Below are 14,761 nucleotides of genomic sequence, written 5' to 3'. Positions count from 1 at the left end.
ACACCAGCAATTTCAATAATGGCAAGAGGTCAGTAGTTACAGAAGTTACTAAAGGAATTTCAGTAGTTACAAGGCGGCCACACTTGGATCAATACAAAATGGCTATAGTCAGGATAATTAATACAATCTGGTTATATTGTTAAATTCACTACACTATGAGTACACTGGGGTTAATTTTGATAGGTTACTACAATCTCCACTGCTGTTTGTTACATCTAAAATCATTTAGCAACCTTACTTTGTTTTTGTTTTTTTAAAAAAAATACAGGTTCTACTTGCCTCACTGGCTCAAAAGACTGTTGAACAATTAATGGTTTTACAGAGTTGATTCGTGATTTTACAAACTTAAAAAATGCAGTTACAAACAAAAGCAGTAATATAATTATAGGAAAGGCAAGATCCCTGCTGGCGTCATGGCTGCACATTGAGCTACTAACCACAAGGTCAGCAGTTCAAAGCCATCATCTGCTCCTAGGGAAAAAAGATGAGTCTTTCTACTCCCATAATTATAGAAAAGGAGTCCAGGTATTCCTGTTAGCCACAGGTTTCAGTTAAAAAAGTGGTTGATACCAAGACTGATTAGCTTTTCTGTTTCTCTGTCTTAACTTTATACTTTCTTTGAAGTTTTATAATGTATCAGTGGTAATCCCAGAATTGTTTGTATAAAAACAACTTTCTTTAAGGACTGCACCAAAGCTGCTTTGGGACAAAAAGAATATAGACCCTGGCGAGTTTGTAATATTACCTCAAACCGGGAGTTTAGCTGTTGGTTTGGTAAATCTACAATAAGATGCAGGTTGTTTTTATCTGCATTTATGGTTTTAGAGAGAAGGTGTATCTGAGTGTCACTTTTGACCAAGGCAGCGGTTCCTAAGGCTGTGGACCCAGCTACATTTAACTCAAGAAGAAAAGGGAGGATGAGAGTTGTTGCATGCCACAGGCAGGTGTTGAGTGTGCCTAAAGCATCTAGTGTTGACCTTTCTAGGAGATTGAGGGATGTTTGACATTTTAACACGTATATTTTGGGCAACATTGCACTGAAATACAGCTGTCTTACATTTCAGCTCCAGACACACAGTGCTTTAGATCATCATTACAGGAAAACCAAGTTTTAGTGTGTGTGGGTTGTGGGCAATATAAAATAAAATGTTACTTAAAGCTATATTGGGAAGGCAAGTATGTTAGGCCAGGGTTTTCCAGCTACAATTTATAAAAAGCAGGTGACATTTCTGAACACGTTTTCTAAGGTTATTTTGGGGTTCAAACCATTAAAACTATGGGTAGAGCTTGCTTGGATGGGTTGCTGCATTACTATTTCTACATATTAAGGAGGCTTGGCTTGCAAACACAACCAGCTTTCTTCCGCTAACTTTGGATAGGAAATGGCAAGGATGGAGTGCATCCTGACAGGAGGCCCAGGTGACTTCAACTCTTTAATTTTTTGTGGGATAGAACATGAAGAGAAAGTGATAGGAAGAGTGAAAGTGGCCAGAGTCAGTTATTGTGAGGATCTATAGCAGGAGAAGCAGGACATGGAAGTGCAGGTGTTCACAGGAGTTTGAGGCGGAGTGCTTCATGGCCAGGAGCAACAGTTAAAATGGACGTGCTGGGTGGTTTGGTGCTGCTTGGACTGCAACTTTGACAAGAACACAGGTTATAAGAATTACTTGCCAATGGCCTGTCCAGGAGGGTTGCAGCGCTTCTTTTTCCTATATATTGTTTTAATGAAGACCAAGTCACCAGGCAGAAAAGAATACCAGGGAGTGGTTAAGATTAAGGGCTTATAGTTTTTAACATCTTGAGAGACCTAGGACAGAACTTTTTGCAGGGCTGCCACCAGTTGAGAAAAGAGAGTATCATTGTATTTTGATGATATTTTGGAAAGTCTAGGCACAAGTGGGAGAGGTTTGCCAAACATGAATTTAAAAGGGGAGAATCTATGTGCTAAAAAGGTACACTTGCTTTTAAGTAGAGCCAGAGATAACATTTTAGTCCAGGTAGTCTTGGTTTTATAACACAACTTGGTTAAAGTATTTTTTAAGGTTTTATTTTGTCTGTTTTACTTTCACTAACTTTGGGGGTGGTGAGAGCTATGCAATTGTACTATGGCACAGGCTGCATTAAAAATTCCTGTATTTAGTAAGCTGTGTGAGCCCATTCTTTCATGCAAATCAAGTACATTTAGGGAAAAATAGGACTGTTAGGTTTCAACTGACAAGTTGCTCACACAGAGGTCAGGGATCAGTTGGTAGAGTTTACATGTTTCTATTTTCATCAGGCAGGTGGTGTGGCCAGCCAACTTTTGTTTAGCACAGGTACTTGGTAGAGACAACCCTTTTATTCCTAATTTTTCTGCCCTTCATTTCCCACTGAAGGAGTAGGGATCCAAATCACTGATGGATATTGGATGTAGTTAGTCGTTATGGCAACTCCCGACTTACATCTGGGCAGAAGAGGGGGTTTGGGGTCCATATCCTTTCTGCTCTCTTGGGAAGGGTTGCCATTCACTTAGAGGTCCATCATGAATGAATTTGAGGTGGTTTAGATATTGGTGATACTGGGAATTGCAACCTTATTTCATCATCATTTGTAATCGGTTGGCTTCTGAAAGAGACAAGGCAGGTGAATAGCTTAGGTAAGGCTAGGGAGAGAGACATAGGATGACAATGCCTATTGGGTTATTCTTACACTGGAAGATTTCAAAGGAAAATTTGTGAGGTATTTTTAAAACTGGATTGATAGGCATAGTGTGCAAGCTTACTTTAAATATAGGAACTGTGTGATAGCATTTTAAACTTAAAGACTATTGTGGATTTGAGGTAAGGTTTTCTGCAGAGTACTTATCTGTCTTAGAGTGCAGATGGAACACCATTTTAAGGCCCTCTAATGTTTCACATGTGCATTTATTTTGTTTTATTTGATTTGAGTTTGAAGTTGTCAGTTCCAATGGTTTTCACAGTTTTACCTGTGAATGGTGGATCTACACGCTTTGTCCTAGAACTTTTTTTTCTGGGGGCTCTTACAGCTCTTAACATAATCCATACATATATCCATTGTTTCAAACACATCTGTGCATATGTTGTCATCATCTTTTTCAAAACATTTTCTTTCTATTTGAACCCCTGGCATCAGTTCCTCATGTTTTCCCCTCTTTCCCCCATGTCCCCTTGATAATATATAAATTATTTTTTTCATGTGTTACACCAACGGCTTTATCATTTCACTCACTTTTCTGCTGCCTGTCCCCCTTGAAGGGGGACTACATGTAAATCATTGTGATCGGTTCTCTCTTATAACCCCCCATTACCCTCCTAGAACTTTTAATGGCAGAAGGGGTAGATAAAATTACTGAGAAAGGACCCTTCTAGGCTGATTGGAGGTGGGATTCAGGGGACCCATTTTTCTAAGTTTGATAAGAACTAGGTCTTCAGGACGGCACTAGGTGGGCAGTTGTCTCTTGGGTCTGGGTAAACCCATATTGACAGAATATCTCTTGTCATTGGGCTAATTGTATGGCTTATTACTCTATTGAGGACACTTTGGCCTTTACAACTGGCTCTGTTATGAGAAAAGAACTTTATAGGGGCTTACATATGTAGGATCCTCTGGGGGGCAACTCTGAGATGTAACAGAGCTCATGGCAGTATTTCATTTTTCAAGTTATTTGAAGATATTTTATAAAATTTCCTGAGGGTTAATTTTCAATGTTCATTAATTTTTTCTGCTTACTCTGAGGATTGCAGTCTTTAAGCCATTAAGTTCATTTTAAATGCCAAGCTACTGCTTGGAGTCTGAGAAAGAAGGTTATGAGAGAGTAGACAGCACCACCTAGAAAAAAAATACTGGCTTACTTGCCACATTCATGTGCATCTGTGGTTCTAGACCAGTAGCTGCAATCTTTTGCTGCAGGGCCATCCAGATGGGATGGGCTGCTTTAGTCTTCTGTTAGCAGTTTCTGGCTTTCCAGCACACAACTCTCCTCTTGGGTCTTCCCAATAGGACAGAGTGCCGCATGTGGCTAATCTGTTTCTAACTATAACATGGCCCTTATGGATGCTGATTTCTATTAGGGATTTTTTTTTGCCCAATGACTTAGATGCTGACACACATGGAACTTTGTACCCTATGAAAGGGTCTTTAGAACCTGAGAGGCAGCAGATGGGACTATGATTAGCTATGTCAGGCAGTGCATGTGCATGCCTAGCATTTCTCCTTTTCCCCTTCTCCTGAGCCCGATCCTCTTCTCTTTGTTTTTATTATAAAAGGTTGCACTGGGTTGATAACCATTTGGTCTACAGTAGCTTCTTTAGGCTCTTGCAGTAAGTTTTGGAGATTTTTTTTCTGAATGTCTGCTGGAGCCTATGTGAAAAAAATTTGGTTTTTAGTATGACCTGCCCTTTATATGAGTTTAAATATAATGTGGTGTGTTTATTGAGGGATTTTCTCAGCCATCCTAAGAAGTTTATAGGACTTTTAGTAGGCTCTTTGTTAATGGTTGTTACTTTAGAATAATTGATGGCCTTTTGTAGGCCTGACTTTAGATCATTTTTGCTGCATACTAGAAAATATTTTTATGCCCACTTGTGAGGGTAATTATTATAATTTAAGTGGGATCAGTTGAGGACACCACTATTTCTGGATACTTATCCTTTATTACATGTAAGCCATCTATAAAATAAGTAAAAAAATTTTTAGCTTTTTTAGTGCTTACTTAAAAACAAACAAAATCTGATATTGTTTATTCTAGAACTATTATTACATTCTTTTAGGCCAAAAAATAGCCAGGGTAGGATGCTGAAAGGTATTTATGTACTGTTTTAGATTATTTGAAAAGCTATCTAGGCTGCTTTTAAGTTGCTTGAGTTCAAATAGGGTGAAAAGCTTATGACTCAATTGAGAACTAACATTTTCAGCTACCTTTCCCAAAGGCAGAATTCTGAAGGGATTCTTTTCCTTGTCAGGTTTAATAGGTTAAATATTAGAGGGAACTATTGTTGAACTAAGGGCTCAGGATCTCTTAGATCCAGACACTGAGCTCTTTATAGGGTCTGTGGTACATTTGTAACAAAGGTGCTTATTGTCCTTTCCCCCCTTAAAATTTTATTGGCACATAATTGACATGTCATATCATTGAATTGTTCAATCATTCAATCATACCAAGGGAAATTGTAAAATCTCTACCACATCAATCTTAGAACATCTTCCCAACCCCCACCTCATGGATAAATCGCCTTTAAAATGAGCTGTACAATAACAATCAGTCCTGCCTTCATTATTTACTCCCAAGAACCCCGTTCCCTCCCCATCGACCTTCCTCCCACAAGCATTCCCTAGAGCCCCTTTTACTAGTTATAATCTTTTTGCATCCACTTCTGTGCTTCAAAGCTGGAATACCCAACCGAAAACAATAAAAAAAGAAATCTCACTAAGGGGGTAAGGATAAGATCACATTAGTATAATGGCAAAAATATAAATCATGTGTAAGAAGGAGAAGACCCCCATCAACCTTCAAAAAGCCAGGGAAGCAAATTTCTGTCATGGAACAACTAAGATATTTGTACCCAGTACAAATTCAGGCTGTGTCTACAGGGAAGGCAATTGGCCAAGATTAATAATCAAGATTACAGTGGTCTCTGCCTGATTGTAAGGCTGTTCAGGACTCTTGCCTTTGGCTAGAGCAGAATTACCAGCGACTCAGTCTGAGTAGATACTTTGCAGATGGGTTTGGGGTTCCCAATTTCCTCCACAGTCTTCCATAAATTAGATGATCATCATTTTAGCTGTTACTTTTCTCTTCACCGTATTTGACTTTTGTAATTGTCATCTTTGACTCACAAAAGTTGGTGTGCTTCTTCTGTGCAGACTTAGTTGACTCCTCACTTAGATACCTGCCTGTTTGAATACAAGCCTTAAGAACCCAGACACTATTCCAATTGATAGCCGGATACCACCTACTTTCTTCACCACACTTGGCTCTAGCACTTTTATCTTCAGTGATCTTTTCATGAAGGTGTGTATTGAGCATGGCCATGATGTAAGAACTAATTGCTTTTAATTTGGAGCTAGGATTTATTGCAAGCCCAGAACTCATTCCTGGATCTATGCTTTTGTTTTTTGTTTTGCCTCTTTCTGTTTTAATTTGCTGTGACTTGGGAGTTAATACATGTCATATCATTACATAGTTCCGTTGTGTAAAAACCTAATTGTACATTGCTTCCCTAATCAGTATCCAAACATGCTTTTCCTTCCTGGGCTCTGGATGTCATCTCCTCCTTATTCCTTCACCCCTATAGGATGATCACCCCTGGGTTTCGGCCATTACTTTTTTTTTTACTTTTCCTCTCCCTTGCAGAAAAACTCCAACTATAATAGAGTTGGGAGGGAGAGGGTACCATACTTTGGCCAGGATTTTCTATTACTTAGATTGTACTGGTGCCAAACAGAGTTGCGAAAGGACATTAGTTTCCATTTTTTGCATCTGAGGGCTAAATTTAGACTAGTTAGACAAGATGCAGTTGTTTGTTTGTTTTCTCTACGCTGCATGATGTCTGTATGGGAGAATATTCTCAGAAGCTGAATCAGGGAGAACATGAGCCTTGAAATGAGATGCCAGGTTTCAGAGAGTAAAGTTCAAGTTTATAGTAACCACACTTGGGTCTACACAAAATGGCTACAGTCAGGCTAATTAACATATTATGGTTACATTGTTAAAATGGCTACATCTAAGTTAACTTTTACATTATGGTTATATTAGTGTTAATTGTGGTGAGTTAGTACAGAAAGAACTGGGGGAAAAGTCAGGTCTTGAGTTGCAATATTGAAAGTTTCTATTGGCAAAATATTGAATGATGCAAGAAGCATCAGGAAAAAAGATGGAAAGAATACATAGAGTCACAGTACTAAAAGAGAGCTAATGAACAGTCAATCACGTCAAGAAGTAGCACATGATCAAGAAATAAAAGAAGTCTAAGCTGCACTGAAAGTATAAACCAAACACAAGTTAATGAAATACCGAACAATTGATGAAATGCCAAAGAATAGTTTCAACAAGCTGATGAAGCACTCACTGAATTTTGCTGAATTTTTTTGTATCTATATTCATAAAGGTTATTGTATAATTAACAATTCTGGAGATGTCTTTGTCTGAATTAGGTATTGGGAATTTAGTTGCTTTATAAAATGGATATGGTAGCATTGTCCTTTTCTATATTCTTTTTTTCCAATAGTTTTATTGAGTTATAACTCACTGTGTTAATCTAGGTAGACTAGAGAAACAAATTAATAGATACTCACATGTGTATAATAAAAAGGTTTATATAAAAGAGCAATTGAATATTGAGAAAGCATCCCAACCCAGTCCAGATCAAGTCCATAAGTGTGATATTAGCCCATATGTCCAATACCGATCTGTTAATTCCTCTTTAGACTCATGCAACACATCCAACGACACCGAATGCAGAAAGATCACAGGCCAGTGGGTGGAAAGTCTTGTAGATTCAGTGGCAGTGGAAGCATCTCAGCACTGGCAGGGTTCTCCATATGGCTCTTTCAGCTCCAGGGCTCTAGCTTAGCTCCATGTGTCTTGTCTCAAGGAATGTCTCAAAAGGATGGGTCTGTGTCCCACCCACAGCAAGGTATTTATCTCCTTAGCACCTCCAAATGAGGTCATCAAGCTGTGACCTGATCGACAGGCTAAACTCCACCCCTTTGCTCTTAAATCACAAATTGACAACAGATTACGTAACTACCACACTCATATATAATGTGTTTACACAGTTACGTTATAATTTAAAAGAGTTGTATATACATCACCATAATCCCAATTTACCTTAAATCCCCCACTCCATCTTCATTCAGCTATTACATCAATTATTGTCTCTATACATCCATCATTCTGTGCTTCATGAACTGGGAAACATAACAAAATACCCCAAAACCAAAAATCATATATATGTACATATACCAGCAATGTCAAAATAAGCCAAAAAGAAAAAACCTTCATAGAGAAACAAACAATTATTTAAACCTAGAACAAATTTAGGATATTTTGAGAGGGAAATCAAATGACTAGGTATCATAATATAACACAGTTCAATCCATCATAATCAAGTTTATTATATTCTGTCTGATAGCCAGGCTATTCACATCCCTCAAATGTAATTAGAGGAGATCTGCCATAGGTTTAATTTAAATAGGTACTTTTCAGATGCTTTGGGGGCTCCCACTGTCATCCATAAACTTTTTGCAAATTAGGTATTCACAACTTAACCTCTGATAACTTTCCCTCCATCATATTAGGACTTTGTTATTTGACATCTTTGGATCACACAGGCTTCTTCAATGTGGAATTAGTTGACACCTCACTTAGATGGCTGCTTGCTGGTATACAAGCTTTTAAAGTCTTAGGTGCTATTTTTCTTCCATAGCTAGGCATCATCTGTTTTCTTCACCACACTTTTCTCTAGCACCTATATGTTCAGTAATCCCTTCATAAAGGCAAGTATCAAGCAAGGACAAGTCATAAGAATGAAATGTTCTTAGATCAGGGCTAGAATTAAGTGGGAACCCAGAATCCATTCACTTGTTCACAGATTATGTCAGATTCACTTTAGATGTCTCATTATCTTTGCATGCCAAAGAACATTATCAATCATCACTCAGTGCATAAGGCAATCCCATTGATAGTGCCATTTGTTTATACAATGGAATAGACTTTAACATACTGTTGAGAAAAGGATGATATCCAGGTATAGCCGAGCTCTGAGCCACAACCCATGGGTTGTTGCTTTGTAAAGATTGAAATTTTCAAATGTTTGAGCTCAGTTTACATTGACTATTAGAGTTGGTGTTGGGTAAAAGTTTTCCATTAACATTCATTTGCAGGGGAATATACTTTCCTATCAGATCAATATATGTCACATTAATGCAAAGAGGGTATCAAGATAGGAAATGCAAGGTAGTTCTGGACCCCCCATGATTGGATGCCTGCTAGGCCAGTGATCTTAACTAAGATCCAACAACCAGTAATTCCACAGTGTTGGGTGGCCATCATGTTTTTCTTCTCACACCAGAGAATTTCAGTCTTAAGTTCAAGGGTTATAGGTAATTTTGAGGTAGACCCAGTTCACACAGTGGGGTTTCTACATCGAATTCTTCTGGTGTGGCCTATAGGTGATGCCATGTTCTCCAAAAGGACAGAATCTAAGGTTATCATAGTGCACAGCAAACGGTGTTTTTCACGGGGTTTGGTAGAAAAACGAATTCAAAGTGTCTAGTCAGGAACATAGTATTGGGTTTATTCTCCCCTTGGGTTTTCTATCATTATTTCTGAGCATCCCTTCCCGATATGAAATTGTTCCTCCCCATTAGCCCACCAAAAAAAGTATAAATGTTCCTCTGACATCTATATGCTCCCCTCTCCTGATCTTAACTTGATTTTCTGGTAGGGTTCCCTTCTCATTCCCGTGGAGTGTCTATGGATCTGGTGCAACTGCGTCTCAATGTTGTGTGGCATCAAGTGGATGGTTTTCTCCCTTTCCCCCTTTCTTAAAGTAGTGACAGCAGCTGATGTGAGGTCTCACCTTTCGAGGCGGTTCTTAATTTGTGCATATAAGGGGAGTGATGTGTGGTTGGTGGACGGAAGGCAGACTCGCTCTTCCTTTGTTTGGGAATTGGTCTCTAAAATGTGTTTGTTTGGTGCTTTTCATTATAGTAAAGGGTTCATACAGTGTCTTTTCCTTTTGTGATTGACTAACTTCACTCAGCATAATGGTTACCAGGTCCTTCCACGTCACACAGTGTTTCGTGCTTTCATCACTGTTTTAAGGGATTCATAGTATTTCATTTTGCGTATATACTAGAGTTTCCTTATCCATTGTTCTACTGTTGGGCATTTGGGCTGCTTCCAGTTTCTTGCTATCATGAACTGTGCTGCAATAAACACGGGAGAGCATATATCCACTTGTGTTCTGTCTCTTTCTTATTTGGAGGTGGGGGTGGGTATATGCCCAATAGTGTTATTGTTGGATTGTATGGTATTTCCATTTCTCGTTGTTTTGGGTAGCACAATATTGCTTTCTCTCATGAGTGCATATATTCCTAACTCCACCAACAATATATACAAGTTCCATTCTTTTCACATCTTCTAAAGCATTAACTGTATTTTGGTCTTTTGAAATGGGTTATTATAGTGGGTTTAAGTTGAGATCCCATTGTAGTTTTAATTTACATCTCCCAGATGGCTAAAGATCGGCAACATTTTTCATGTGTTTGGTAGCCGTTTGAGTGTCATTTTTAGTGAACTGTCTCTTCATGCCTTTTGCTCACTTCTTCGTTGAACCATTTGCTACTTTCTCCTTGAGCTGTTGTAGAGCTCTATAAATTTAGATAAGTAGAACATTGCCCATTATGTCATTAGTAAAAAAAATTCCCACTCGGTGGGCTCTCGTTTTACTCTTTGTATGATGTTTTTCATATGCATAAGTGCTTTATTTTCAACATGTTCCATTCATTTATTTTGTCTTCCACTGTGTGGCCTTCCTTTATTATACTTAGTATAATATGTGCTTATGTATTCCCTGAAATAGGGTCCTTAAATTTATTCCAATTAGCTCATTGGTGATCCTAATAGTTCTGGGATTTACATTTAGGTATTTGATCCATTTTGAGTTAGTTTTTCTGCCAGGGGAAATATATGAGTTGTGGTATTTGGATTTGTGTGGCAACATGGCACCTGTAAGAAGATATGGGTAGAGTTTAGCATGTCAATGAGGTCACAGCTTGATGACCTCCTGTGGAGGTGCAACCAAAATAAATGGATCTCTGGAGGCCAACACCTCTCTCATTCTCTGTGTTGCAGCCACCGCCATTGGATCCACACAACTCTGCACCCACTGGCCTGTGATCTCCCTGTATTCTGCATCATTATGTGTAGCTGCATGAGTCTGAAGAGGGATTTATGGACTGGTATTGGACTTAAGGACTTTATCTGAACTGGGCTGGAATTTTTTCCTAATATATAATTATTTCTTGATATAAAGCTCCCTCTTAAACATATACGAGTGTCACTGGATTTGTTTCTCTAATCAACCCAGCTTAACACATTATGGTACCTTCAGAGTGTAGTACTAGAGAAACAAATCATGTGGATGGAGAGTGGAAGCTTGTTTGACCTAGGCCTTATCACAGTTTTTCTACTTTGGCTAGCTGGGCGTCAAACATGGCCATGAAGTTTACTGGGTTGTTTTATGGAATGGGCATGGGAAGTGAAGGTTTTGATTCCTATAATTTGTCTATGGTTATTCTTAACTGATATGGCAAAAATGAATATGACAAATGTATATTTTGAGGTCATGGGACAAAATTGACCCTTGAAGTTCCCTGAGGACATGCTGCTTAGTCAAAATGGCTGACAGAAGGCCCAGCCCTGACTTGATACCACCAGATGTCTAAAGTCATATTGCATATGAATGGGATAGTTTAGATAAGGATTGAATTTGACTATGTTAAGAATGTGTTTAGGATCTGGCTGAACTAGGAGTATATTGTTATTGATATAATGTGTGATAGAAATTATTATTGTAAAGTATGAATAGAGAGTTTGCAATCCCACTGTCTCAGACATCAAACTGGATCTGTAAAAGAGGTTAGTAAGAAATCCCTAAAAAAAAAAAAAAAAAGAAAAAGAAAGAAATCCCTGCAAAGAATACTTAGAAATGGTCATCTCCACCCAGTGCCTTGAGTGCTCAGGACATGCACATTTGAAAACAGCTTGTTGAGAGAGCTGTTGGCAGACTGGTAGAGGGGTGGGGTAAGAAGAGCCATTTTGGTCTTTCAAAATTTTGAACTGGAGGTTTGCTCCTGAAACTGGAAAAATGCGAAGCCATGAAGGAACTCTCCTCCCTAGGACTGAAAGTTAAAGGGAGCCTTTAGGCAGCTTTAAAAGCATATTAGGTGATCTGGGTCCACTTGTTGAGTGGAAGCGGGAGAAAAGCAGCAATGGAGATGGTTTGACTCTGGCCACTGATACTCATGGATCTGGTTCACAGTGACCAGAGGAAGAATAAGAGCGGGTTGGCTGGTCTGAAGTTTATGACCCAGCCCAAGGGTGCTAAGGTTGTGGAGAATTTGTGATGTTGCCAACAGTCTAAAAGTGAGGTGACCAATAGGCACCCTGGTGAGGCTAAGTAAGGTGGCCCACAATGAGTTGACGAGAACCAAACAAGATGAAGAAAAGATTTTTGAGCCTGTGAATTGGTGCATATTGCTGCTGAATTTATGGATGGTCTGTTCTGCTTTGACTTTTCTAATGGATGCCGACTCCTAAGGTTCCAACTGGAAAGAAAATTCTTCATATCAAAAACATGCTTGTTTGCTCAGAGCACTGGGTTACTATAAGAGGGCAGTATATAAAATTGGGAAGATAAAGACATGAAGTGGCTGGCTTACAAACTTTTATAAGTGGATGAATAGTTTCATAGGATTATAGGATTAAGGTATAGGTGTTTACTTAACTGCAAATTTTAGGCATAGAATATTGTTGTTTTGTTCACTTTTAGAATATTGTGCTTAAATGAGGCTGTCACATATTGAACTGTATGCATTTTAGTTTTATCCTATTAGGTACAGATATGATTTTATTATTGTTTTATTTTAAAATTATATATGGCTAAAGAGTTGTTTAAAAGTATCAAGTTGACAAGATGTGGTCTGTGATAGTTAGGTAATCTCTGGTCAACTTGAAAGAAGAGGTGGAATCTAACCTGTCAATCATGTCATAGTCAATGATGCCTCTGTGTGGACATGGCCTTTTCCTGAAGATTCTGGGAACTCTGGTCTTCTTCCCTGTGGATCCACCACTGGCCTGTGATCTTCCTACATTTGGCATTATTGTGTGTGCAGCATGAATCTAAAGAGGAATTTATGGACTAGTGTCAGACTTATGGGCTAATATCAGACTTATGAACTTGATCTGGAATGGGGTGTGATGTTTTTTTAATATACCATTATCTTTGATATAAAACTCTCTTACATACATATGAGTGTCTCTAGATTTATTTCTCTAGTGAACCCAGACTAACACACTACAGAATACCAGAAAGATGTTTACTTGTGTTTTATTGACTATGCAAAGACATTTGACTGTGTGGAGCATAACTCTGAATAACCGTGAAAAAAATGGAAATTCCCAAATACTTCATTGTAATCATGCTGAACTTGTACTTGGAGAAAGAAGTGGTTCTGCTAACAGAACAAGGTAATATTGTATGGTTTTAATCAGGAAAAGTGTATGTCAGGGTTTTGTTTCTCACCCTATTTTTCATTCTGCCAGCTAAGCTAATAATGAGATAAGATGGTTTAGGTGAAGAAGAATGTGGCACCAGGATTAGAGGAATCCTTATTAACAATATGTGATGTGCAGGTGACACAACCTTGCTTGCTGAAAGTGAGGAGGACTTAAAGGACTTGCTGATGAAGATCAAGGATTGTAGTCTTCAGTAGGGATTACAACTTAATGTAAAGAAGACCCAAATCCCCACAACTGGAAACATCATGATACATGGAGAAAAGTTTCAAACTTTTAAAGATTTTATCTTGCTTGGATCCACAATGAATGCTCATAAAAGCAGCAGTCAAGAGATCAGAAGACATGTCACATTAGGTAAATATGGTACACAAGTTCTCTTTGGAGTATTGAAAAGCAAGGATGTTACTTTGTGTTAGTTACATAATCTGCTGTCAATTTAGAACTTGAGAGGATTAAGAGTAAAGGGGTGGGTCTAGTCTGTCAATTGGCCTTCTCCTGAGAATTCTGGGAACTCCTATTTCCCTCATTGGAGGTGGGAGACACTGTCTCTCTCTGCCCACTCCCTTGGAGACTCTCCATTTAAAGACTCATTTCGTGAGAGATGCTCTACTGACAAGACACATGGCACTATGCTGATAGACCCCGTGCCCTGGGAACTGGAGGAGCCACATGGAGGCCCCTGCCAACACTGAGATGCTTCTACCACCACTGGATCCACAAGACTTTCCACCTGCTATCCTGTGATCTACCTGAATTCAGCATATTGCATGTGTTTCATGAGTCTGAAAAGAACTTTATAGATTGGTATCAGACATAGGTTAATATCAGACATGGGCCAATATCGGACGTATGGACTTGATCTGGACTGCCCTGGGATGTTTTCTCAATATTCAACTTCTCTTGTATATAAACCTCGTTCTTAAAGACATATGAGAGTCTGTGGATTTGTTTCTCTAGTCTATCCAGACAAACATATACTTTGAGGCCAAAGGTGTGCCTAACCCATGCCATGGTGTTTTCCACTTCATATGCATGTAAAAGCTGGACATTGAATAAGGAAGACTGTAGAAAAATCAATGCATTTCAATTGCGGTGCTGCACAAGAATATTGAAAGTGCCATGGACTGCTGAAGTACAAACTGATGTGTCTTGGAAGAAGTATGGTAAAGTACACCTTCATCGTACACATTTTGGGCATTCTGACAGGAGAGACCAGTCCTCAGAGAAGGACATCATGCTTGGTAATGTGGAGGGGCAATGAAAAAGAAGAGAGCTCTCATCAAGATGGATTGACATAATGACTGCAACAATGGGCTCAGGCATAGGGACAATTGAAAGGAAGGTACAGAATCTTTCACTGTTCTACTGTGCATAGGGCCACTATTGGTTGGAACCATTTTGATGGCATCTAGCAATAACAGCAAGATATGTTAAAGAGACTCCCATTTAATAAGT

Source organism: Tenrec ecaudatus, chromosome X, assembly GCF_050624435.1.
Source record: "Tenrec ecaudatus isolate mTenEca1 chromosome X, mTenEca1.hap1, whole genome shotgun sequence".
Classification (NCBI taxonomy): domain Eukaryota; kingdom Metazoa; phylum Chordata; class Mammalia; order Afrosoricida; family Tenrecidae; genus Tenrec; species Tenrec ecaudatus.
Note: the sequence above shows the minus strand (reverse complement) of the source record.